Raw genomic sequence first — 10585 nt, forward strand, 5'->3', positions numbered from 1 at the left:
GCCGCGAGGGGGGGCCCGCTCCGCCCCCGCTCCGCTTCGCCGAGCCGCCCGCGGCAGCTGCTGTCCCTCTTCTCCTCACACACTAGCAGGGCCCGTGGCGCGGGAGATGGACGCGGCCTCTCAGGTATCTTGGTGGTGGGTGTGTCCCGGGCCGCTCCTGACGGAGCTGGCGGTGTGGCAGCGGCGGGCTCGGGCCCTGTGCGCACCCAGGGCTCCCGCACGCTGCCCGCAGTGGGGTTTGCAGCGCCTGTACGGCCTTAAACCCTAACCAGTGTGCCCTGAGGGGACCCCCAGCTTTTGTGTCTGGTGGGGGGGGCTGGGGCTGTTTTGGGGGAGAGGTGTCCCCTTGGCCTTTCTGTCCTCTGGAAAGCAAGAGTCAGGCTAACAGATACTAAACACACTTAAAAATCACACAGTGCTCGTGCACCGCTCTGGTGTCCCTTGCTAGCTTGAGAAGTGCTGTCCTTGCCTGAAGTTTCATTGTGATTTTAACTGCAGATTCTCCTTGAATGGGAGATGAAGCAAGCTCTTGAAGTTTCTTATTAAGGCTTGTTAGGGGAAGCAAGAGGCTTTTTTAAATTGCAGCTTCTAAGAAAAAAACATCTGGCAGACATATGTGCTGCTTCAGAGCTGTTTAGTGCCCAGGTACAATAGCAGTTTTAGACAAACTTTCAAATAGGGCTTCTAGGCGCTACCATAATGTAAATGTTTACTACCAGTACTACTAATAAATGTGAACCAGAATTGCTCTGCTCTCGCTGAGGGGGTAGAGTCTTTTCTATCACACTGTAGGCTTATTTGCTGTTTCACTCCTGACATAGGGATAGTTTAGGGTGGTTCAATGTGGCAGTGGCATCACACCATTCACACAGCATTTTAAACTTCAGAAAACTCTTTGTTTTCAGGTTGGTGGGACAAAGACAATGAAAAAACAGTAGTTGCACCTAGCACTGAGTTTGATTCTGCTGTAGCAGGCTGGAAGTGTATTTTCTGTTTGTGAAGATCCACGTGTGATTCAGGACCAAATTCACAATGAACTGGGACAACTCATAGTTAATCCTTGCTGCAGCAATGTTGTTTTCCACATTTCAGACCTACTAACTTCCAAAGAAAAGACAGAAAGGGTGACCCAGAGAGAAGAAATTAGGACAGCCTCTCTTAATTAGCTGGCACATGTTATTAGCTGCCACTAGCACATGAAATGTGTTATAAAGGGTCCTATTGTGGACAGCAGCACAGAAGAGGGGGAAAAAAAAAAGAGTAAGAGGTAACTGAAACTGGGTAAAACTGGCTGCTTGTGCAGCTGCCCAGAAAGCAATTAGGATTAATTTTTAGATGAAGTGTCAGATAGGGTCTTTGTGTGTTTGTACTACCCACTGAAGAGTAAGGAGAGCACAGCTCACTAAGGCTGCGATTTTTTGATTTATCCATGTGATTTAGGGTTTGAAGTCCCTTTAGAAAGTGGGAATTAAGCTTCCAAGCCACTTAGGGTGACGTTTTCAAGGGCTTCTAAGTCAAGTACATTTGATGTTATTGGCATCTGCCTTAGGCGTATGGGTAAAGTTATGTTAGTTACTGATGTATTGTTTGCTGAGAGTACACGTGTACAAATCAGCAAGGCCATTTTGTTTCACTTATTTAGAACTCTTTGTTAGACTGCAGCAGAGAAAAAACTCCAGCAGTAAGTGAACTACTTCCAGACAATACTGGTAATGGTCTGTAAGTCTTGCATTTATTAGATGGCTGTTTTTCCACCATAATGTTTTGGTAGCAAGCAAAAATTATCATCTCCAGATGATTCTCTGTGGACAGATCCTCCTTCTTCCTTCAAAAGCCAAAAGCAATTGCAGGCTATCAATAATATTTCAATAAAACTGTTCTTCACTCTAGAAATGTCTATGAGAACTCAAACTATGAGACACATTGCTTGCTGTATCAAGGCATGTGATGCTTGTTGCCTGAATTGCAGATAAGAGGACTCTGCCTCCAAGTTAGAGGCCCACAGGTTTACTGGAAGCAGCCGTAAAATGTAGTGCCAGTCACCTTTCAGATAATACTTTAGCACTTGCAAATCATTCAGTCTTTTGGAGAACAGTATTTTAAGTTTGCATTATATTTCATTTAATGTGGCATATAAAAATTTTCTTATGAAAACAACTCAAAAAAAATATTTCATAAGATTTTGTGGCTCAGTACTGGTACTTTGCTTAATGTACTGTAACAATGTTTCCAAATTTTGGAAAACATCCTAGAGCACTCAAATCAAGTTGTGTGTGAAATTAATGCCTTGGTTAGAAGCACAAGGCAAGAGTTACCATGAGAATGAATGCACTGCCTGTTTGTTGTGTGTTGTATGACACTTACTGCGTGTGTGCAGAAACAGCTTTCTAGTGGGCACAGGCACCGACCTGCATTACATCCTCTGTTTATTTATACAGGTTCGTTTTGGGGCAAGGCATAGAATACAAGAATTGAAAGGAAGAAGCACCTATTTTTGTGCACTGGAGCCTGTTATTAAAAATTAAAGAGAAAATCAATATTGTTGTAAACTCAAAGCTTGTTGCTTAAGAAGCTCAGGGAAGGGATATGTCTCTGAGGTTCAAAGCCTAGTTGATTAAGTAAACGATGAAGGTTTGGATAAAGTGTGGCTGTCCTCTGGGTAAAGTTTTGGTAGAGCTATGAAAAAGGACCAAACGGAAACAGGACATTAAGGTGCGTTGACAGGGGTGCAGTGGAGCGCTGCTTTTTATCATGAGTCTGTTTCACTTAAAAGTGGCTACTAAGGAGGGGTAAGCACTCAGTTCAGTCTTTCTCTCCCAGAAAACCTATTTTGGAATCAATAGGAAAAGCTCATGCAAAACCTGTTGCTTGGTTCATGCCAACAGATTGTCAAGGACTACAGCTGTGATTTATCTGTGGTCTCAAAGTCCTTCCCAGAAGAGATGAGGATCTTTATTTCCATTTTATAGATGGAGAAACAAAAGCAGAGAAAGGTTAAATGACTTGCCTGAAGAACCCAGCTGGCTGATAGCAGATGTAGGATTAATTAAAATGCCTCTAAGTGTCAGTGCAGGCTGTGGCCAGTCACAGAGGAGGCAGGGAAGCAGACAACTCAGCGGCCGATGTATTTTCCTGACCAGTGGACATGAACTCAGTGACACCTTAAACGGCCCAATTCTCCCTATGTACCTTCATCAAAGTCAGTGGAAGCTCCCAAGGGATGAATTTGACTTGCTCCATTTATGCAGTGATGTATAAACAAAACACAAGGAGCAGCAGTCTACCTCCACAACCCCCCAAGAAAACACACCAAAGTGCCCTGATTTTTGAGTCACAATACATGAATCCAGCAGTAGGATTTAGTTGCTATGGTTTAAATCTTAAGGTACAGCTGCAGATGGCGTCTCTGATAGATGTTTTTTGCTTACTCTAAAGTGGTTGCTCTGATCACATTCTGTGGAGCAACAGTAACACCTAGTGGCTAAACGTGCCAGTCCATTGCCTCCTTTCTTTCCTTCCCTTCAAGAAGCACGAGTTGGAGGGGACATGGTGTGATTGACAGTTTTGATTTGTGGCTAAACATGCCAGTCCATTGCCTCCTTTCTTCCCTTCAAGAAGCACGAGTTGGAGGGGACATGGTGTGATTGACAGTTTTGATTTGCAAGGCCAACACTTAGGATCTCCAGGGATTTGCCATTTTCCTTTCAACCCCCCCCATGTTCTGTTTTCTATTAAAAGTGGTAGATGAAATATGAAACTCTTCCTCCCACCTCCCAACCCCCTTCGCTTTTCTGGCTCATGGAGGAGGTTGTTCCAGTCCATCTTGATCTGTAGGTGGGTGGGCTGTGAGTGGCCGAGCCTACTGCTTCCAGCTTGGAGCACTCAGATTTCTGTAAGGAATCCAAGCTTTTTTCTTTTTCTTTTCTTGTCTGAAAAGGATCAAGCAGATCATCTGATGGAGGTTGGTGACCTCAGTGCATTTGATAATGTGGTGTTAACTTGCCTGCGTTAAGGCAGACCAAACCAATCTGTTCCAAGAAGTACCATTTCTTAAGATGTGGTATGCAGGATTGTTTGCCATGATCTACTGGGACTGCTAATTCATCAGAGAGGGACCCCCTAGAAAAACAGTATTTGAGAGGAAAGAACCCACAGATGTTTATTGTGTTAGCAGGAGAGCCCTTCAGAGGGTCTTCTTTCAGGGGAAAGTTTCAATTTTTCCATGGAAAAAAACATTAAGCAAAAGTATTTCTGCTAAAGCCCAGATCATTTGCATTTGTAAATAAAGCCTCAACTCTTTGCAGGAATTACAGTACTGAGACATTATGGTCTCATCATATTCATGCTGTTTAATTTTAGGCTTCTGGTTTAGGTATTCTGAATTGCCCTTTGGAAGCATCTATTTAGGAGGGTCTTCATGGCCTGTTGGCAGAGCCTGGACTCTTAATTTATGCTGTGGATACATGCTTTTTTACATATGACATAAACTTGTATCACAACCCGCTCAAAGAAGTAGTATTGCCTCCATCCACATCCCCAGCTCTCCGTCTAGCTTCCTTCCAGTTACTTGTTTAGATGGAACTGATTCAACTGAAAACTAGTCTGATGCCTCTGGGGGAAAAAAAAAAAATCAGGTCCTGAACCTGTTCACTGCATAACTGCACAAAAACCTGGTGCTAACAGAAAGAAGGTAATGAGGACCAGTGGGGACATGGCCAAGTGGGACAAGGATGGGACCATTTCTTTCGACTACTGTGCAGATGTACACTGAATTAAAGCGTGCACATAGTCATACCGTTAGTCAGAACTTAAATTTGGTGTTCTTAATACCCGTTTGTGAGAGCAGTCAAAGAGAAATACAGCCTGATGGTGAGAAATGAGAAATATTGTGCTGGGATGTGTTGGGCACCCTTTACTCTTAGAAGAGAGCATGGCAGCCTTGTTGGGCTGGGCGAAAAACCTTTCTTTATGTTTGGTAAAAACGGTTTCATAGGTGGTAGAGTAGAAGGTACTGAAACAAGACAATCAAAGGACAATTGTTATTTGTGATTCATGAGGGCTCATGGAACCTTTTCTATTAGACCCGTATGCTTTTTGTTTTGAATATAAAATTTCAAAGTAAGTTTTGTTTCTTACTGACAGCTGTGGTGTCTGCCGCCCCTGTTGGTCTGGAAAGAGCCTGCATTTATTAACATTGTCTGATCTATTTATTCACTCAAGGCCAGACCCTCAATGACTTCATAGAAAGCAAGCAAAAAAGTGTGCATTGTCTTTAGAGGGACTGCCATGTGGTCCTATAGGAAAGGAGATCCTACTGACAGGAAGATTTTGTTTTCTCTCATTTTCATGGTCTGATTTGACTTATGTGTTACTTTGGAGTTTATGGCCAAACACAGGAGTTCCTTAACCCTGTGGTCCTTCCAGGCATTATGTTTCTCCTAACATCCTGGGCCAAATCAGCTGTCTTTTCAGATGTCTCACATTCATTTTCATGTAAGGCTCAATTACCTCTTGGCAGTATGCCATTAGAGACAACAGATTTATACCAGTAATTAGTATGTTTTGAGGAGTCTGGAACAAGATCTCAAATTCTTGCTCCTTTGCTTAGGTACCTGGATACAGTGATGAATGCTTAAACTAATGGCTTTAAACTAAAGGAGGGTAGATTTAGAGTAGATATAAGGAAGAAATTTTTTATGCTGAGGGTGGTGAAACACTGGCACAGGTTGCCCAGTGAGGTGGTGTATGCCCCATCCCTGGAAACATTCAAGGTCAGGCTGGACGGGGCTCTGAGCAACCTGATCTAGTTGAAGATGCCCCTGCCCACGGCAGGGGGGTTGGACTAGATGACCTTTAGAGGTCCCTTCCAACCCAAACTATTCTATGATTCTAACTTAAAAATCTGTAGCATTGCTAATTTTGCCTTGATTCCCTTTGAAACCTGGGAAAAGTAGTACATTAGTTTCCAATGCTTGACTCACTTGCAGACTCCTCATTTGAAAGGTCCTCCTTAATATCTTATGGCTACAAATACACGTATGTGTGAGACTGGCAATTTGATTGAATGTAGCCTGCCACTGTGGACTTGCTGCAATTGAAGATCTTTGCATTTCTGCAGGTAGAGGTAGAGTTAGAAGCAGCGTGTTGTACTATGTATTTTAAACACCATGAGGAATGTCTTGGAAATATAAAAAGCGAAGTAGACTGAGTACTATAAAAGAGTTCATATTTAGTACAGATTGTTGATCATGTAGTATTAAGTGGTTCGTTATTTTATTGTTCTTCAATAATTTGAAAACATAAATCTTCTACTTTTGGCTTGGCTAGCGATGTTGTCTTGAGCTGGGTTATAAAAATACTATGCTTCACCTAAGCACAGATTGTTACAGTTTTCATCTTAATTAACAAGCTCCGGATTTAGATGGATTAATACAATCACTCTTTCTTTCTTTTGCCGTAGAAGTTCAGAAGTATAATCTGTCACTTGTGAGAACATAAAGAATTGGACTGGAAGCATTCCAAACTCTTTACTGTAAGTGTTCAAAGATTTAATGGAGTCCTCAGTCATAAAATCTTTAATTTGAACTAGACCTTTATATTCTCCATTCTTAAATTCACTATTTTTACATCCAGGAGATTTCCTGCTATCCAAGTATGTACGGAGGCCCTTTATTTCCCTCTGTGTGTGTTTTTTAATTCAAATCAAATGTAAATGTCAGTGCTTGATTGCACTTAACCTTCTTAGGTTCATATTTCTTATTTAATTGCATTACATTTTAAGGTTTAAGGCTATATATTTACTGCTGTTAATAGCACACCATATTTTAATGAAGCTGTTATCTTCTGCAAATATATACAGAACAATGGAGATTGATTATACAGGATCTTTCCAAGAAACTGTGTCTCCAAGCCATTTAAAATGAATAAACATAGTGGAGAGTTTCAGTTAATGTAGTTCTTTACCTAACACAGCTTCAAAACTAAGGAAATGAATGGTTGGGTTATCAAGACTGCTTGCTCTCCTCTTCCCCAGCCAGAGACTGCACCTCAGTAGGTCACTAGCCATAACTGCAGTGTGCCAGGGCGTATGTTACAAGCTGTGGTTGTTCTCAGAGATGCTCCAGAATTGCAGCACTGCTTTTTCCAAAGCCCATTCACCTCCTCTGTAAGCTGGCTAGACTCCATCTCTGCCCGACCTACAGCTCAGCTCTGTAAATCTATTGTCAGTCAGTTCAGGGAAGGCTCAGAACATGGAAAATAATTATCTAATTTTCTTGAAACATCTGAAAAAAAGGCAAGTATTACCTAGAGATCATGTACAGAAAATCTGGGACAAATCTACTGTGCTCCGCTAGAAAGCCAGCCAGCTGAACACCTGTTTTCAATGCAAAATAGTGCATCACTCTACAGTTGGGGCACTGCACTGGGTTTTTCACAACAATCTTAAATACTCAAGATGTGAATTGAGCCAAAAAATGTTTTGCTGTGAGCCACTTCTTTCCAGGCACACAGCGAGGCTGATAGTCTTCTCCTACCATTCCATCACATACCAAAAATCTCCTTACTCTGGTCAAAACCTTTTATTTCTTTTTTTGGGCAACAATCAGTTTAAACATTTCAAATTACTTTTATCATTTCCTTTCTGCCAAAAAAAGAACAGTTTATCTCTCTCTTTAGATTACGTCTCATCTTGCTTCTTTTATTTTTTCTTCTCTTCTTTCATTATTTTTACTATTTATATCATATCATTTTTATTCCATTTCTATTATCCTTGCAATAGCCATGATATATAACAAAGCACTAAACGCTGTGTTATAAAGGGAGGCACTGAGGGATTGCCCAATGGCTCTGGTAGGGCAAGGAGTTCAACCAGGTTCTTTCTGGGTGTAGACTTGACAGCCCATGTATCCTTCCTGCCTGAGACCCGGTGGCATGAGGGGTTGTGAGCCAGTGTAATCCCAGAGGATTATTTGGGGATTGGTTTTGCATCTGTAGAGAGATTGATCTCCCTTAGGCAGAACAGAAAACAGAGAGATGAAGAGCATTTCTTGTGGTGAAGGAGACCTGCATTCTATGTGAGGAGCTGGATATTTGCAAAGTACAATGATTCTTTCGTATTTAGCACCTTAGTTGCCTTTTTATTGCTTCCATGGAGGAATCTCTAAGACTCAAGAAAGGAGATTAGGTAGAGAGCCAGCTAAAGAGCAAGACAGTGCCTCTGAACAGTGTTGGGGTTTACTTACGTGATTGCTCCCCTTAGAATGAATAGAGCAAAATGTTCATAAAGGTAAATTGATAAATCTGGAGAATATTCTCTTTAAATAATCCCCAGAGCTCTCAGCCTAACACACAGCTGTAGAAAAAAGACCCCAACAACGGAACAGGATGTTGGGTTGCATTACAGTAAGAACAGAGTATATATCAAAAAGGTGTTATTGTTATTACATAAAACACTGGTGAGTTCTTGTTCAGAGTGCTCTTTTCACTATGCTCACTCTACCTAAGAAGGATATGATTAAGGGGATGAAGCAGAGAAAATGAGAATAATACTGTGCCTTTTATCTCTGAGTTTTAAAGCAAGACTGAAGAGCTTTGGTATTATCTTGTTTAAAAAGAGATCTTGCTGTGATTCAGTCAATGATTTTAAAATAATGAAGGGGACTAATCACATTGAAACAGACAAAGTCTATGAAAACAAGGAGACTTAATTTGAAAAATAGGATCTTGGGAAAAGAATGAAGACAGAGAAGGGAGAGGCTCATGTGAATGCTTGAAGAAATATGTAATGTCAGTTATCAGTGGGGTCCTGTGAATCACAGTGCTTTAGAGCAGAATAAGGTGAAGATAGAACTGTAAGGAAAATACGGGTATGACAGTTGGATTGTGGCTGACTGTTTACCAGAAACACACAGAGATGGTGAAAGCCATGCTGGAGCAGGCTCTGGGAAATACCTGCAGCAAGGAGGAAACAGAAGGTCCTGCAGCCTGTGTGGTAAGGTCCAACACAGGCAAAGATGGGGCAGGAAGGCACTGACTGGCAAGAAGTTTGCAGTGTGAAGACAGATGGCTGGCAGGTAAGGAGTTTGTGGAACAAGGTAGAGGAGAGAAGAGAGAGATGGCTGCTATTATCCGCCTTAACTGCACACACCTAAGGTGAAAATACTGGAGGCAATTTCAGATCTTAGATGGGCAGAATCATGCTGTGGAGGTGGTGGTCCCTGTACAACGACTATAGTGCAGTGATTTTCAGCTTGCAGCCCACAAACTTTTGAAGGACCATAGCCAACTTCTAGGGGGCTTGTGAAAGCCAGCTAAGAAAAGCAGACTATTGTGGTTAGGCCTCATTATCATGGCCCACAGGGAAAGTTCCTAGGAGATTTGAAAAAAATCAATAAAAGCTGGAAAAATATGGATGGAACATACGGATTTGCTGTGTGGAGGAAAGAGGACTCCAGTCTCCCCACTTGCATCCCCCCCCAGTTCTTCTGTTCCTTGGCTCCGCAGGGCAGGTGGCACAACCTCTGGGGTGTGCAGGAGCTGGGAAGAGGGTGCTTATTTCCATAAATCCTTTCTTATCTGTTTTGTGTGCCTTCACTTGTCTATTTTGTCAGGAAGGGGGTGAGCCCACTCCCTTTCATGTGACTTGCACAATACAGAAAGGGAACTCAGACTACCATTCATGTTGGGTTGCTCAAGTCAGGCAACCTGGGTCCATGGGGAAATTGAGAGAAGTAGGAGGATTTCAGGGCCAGCGTCCAAAACTGAGACATTCTTTGGTCATGAAAGTCCTTGCTTCTCTGAGATTCAGAGAGATCCGTGACTCGGGGTGGATTTTCCAATCAGCTAAGCATTCAGATACCACTGAATCTGGATATCCTATAGTCAGTGACTCCATTGAAAATTCCAGCCTGATATCTGGTAGCTCCTTCCACTGCATGTTATGAATTACTTCATTTTGTTAAAGAAGTTCAAGACCGTCTGTGGTTTGGAGAGTTTATAAGTTCAGGGTGCCCACCAGAGCCGTTCTATCACTCCCCGTCTCTCAGGGGAGAGAAAATATAATGAAAAGCTCGTGGGTCGAGGTAAGGGCAGGGAGAGATCACTCACCAATTACCATCACAGGCAAAACAGACTTGACTTGGGGAAAATTAATCTAATTTGTTACCAGTCAAATCAGAGTAGGATAATGAGAAATAAAAACTAAATCTTAAAACACCTTCCCCCCACCCCTCCCTTCTTTCCGGGCTTAACTTTACTCCCGATTTTCTCTACCTCTTTCTCCTGAGCGGCGCAGGAGGACGGGGAATGGGGGTTGTGGTCAGTTCATCACACATTGTCTCTGCTGCTCCTTCCTCCTCAGGGGAGGACTCCTCACACTCTTCCCCTGCTCCAGCATGGGGTCCCTCCCATGGGAGACAGTTCTCCATGAACTTCTCCAGTGTGAGTCCTTCCTATGGGCTACAGTTCTTCATGAACTGCTCCAGTGTGGATCCCTTCCATGGGGTGCAGTCCTTCAGGAACAGACTGCTCCAGCGTGGGTCCCCCACGGGGTCACAAGTCCTGCCAGCAAACCTGCTCCAGCGCG

The sequence above is a fragment of the Aptenodytes forsteri genome, unplaced genomic scaffold (genome assembly GCF_000699145.1).
Source record: "Aptenodytes forsteri isolate BGI_AS27 unplaced genomic scaffold, ASM69914v1 Scaffold209, whole genome shotgun sequence".
Classification (NCBI taxonomy): Eukaryota; Metazoa; Chordata; class Aves; order Sphenisciformes; family Spheniscidae; genus Aptenodytes; species Aptenodytes forsteri.